Source organism: Nanorana parkeri, unplaced genomic scaffold (genome assembly GCF_000935625.1).
Source record: "Nanorana parkeri isolate BGI_ZX_2015 unplaced genomic scaffold, ASM93562v1 scaffold724, whole genome shotgun sequence".
NCBI lineage: Eukaryota > Metazoa > Chordata > Amphibia > Anura > Dicroglossidae > Nanorana > Nanorana parkeri.
Window position 1 is genome coordinate 1,200,317 of NW_017306992.1, and position 438 is coordinate 1,200,754.

Genomic DNA, 438 nt, shown 5'->3' on the forward strand with positions numbered 1-438 from the left:
CAAGTCAGGAATGAAAATAAGTCTCTGAAAGAAGCAGTGCGCTGAGGATGGGATTTGAACCCATGCGTGCAGAGCACAAGGATTAGCAGTCCATCGCCTTAACCACTCGGCCACTTCATCTGAAATAAACGTTTGTCATGCATCCAAGTGGCTTTCTGAGCTCAGCTGAGTGTGGGAACATACCTCAGAAGCATTTTAACCCACGTGAGTAACTCGGTCATCTTCTTTCAAATTACATGCTATCAGGATATGTGTCAAGCAATCTTCATATAGCATGAAAAGAAGTGGCGCTGTGGCTTAGATGGTTAAAGCGCCTGTTTGGTAAGCAGGAGATCCTGAGTTCAGCTCTCAGCAGTGCCTTTCTTTGATTCCGTTTCTGTCAAAATTCAGCGTTAGAGATCTGTAACAGTGTATCTGGCATGCCTCCTGTAATATGCT

The 438-nt window shown here is 44.7% G+C and overlaps 2 non-coding genes across 2 annotated transcripts; one reads left to right on the plus strand and one right to left on the minus strand.

Moving 5' to 3' along the window:
- Window positions 1-39: 39 nt before the first annotated feature.
- Window positions 40-120, minus strand: TRNAS-GCU. Its single transcript has one exon. It is a non-coding gene; the product is annotated as a tRNA-Ser (tRNA).
- Window positions 121-286: 166 nt separating this feature from the next.
- Window positions 287-360, plus strand: TRNAT-GGU. Its single transcript has one exon. It is a non-coding gene; the product is annotated as a tRNA-Thr (tRNA).
- The last annotated feature ends 78 nt before the right edge of the window (window positions 361-438 follow it).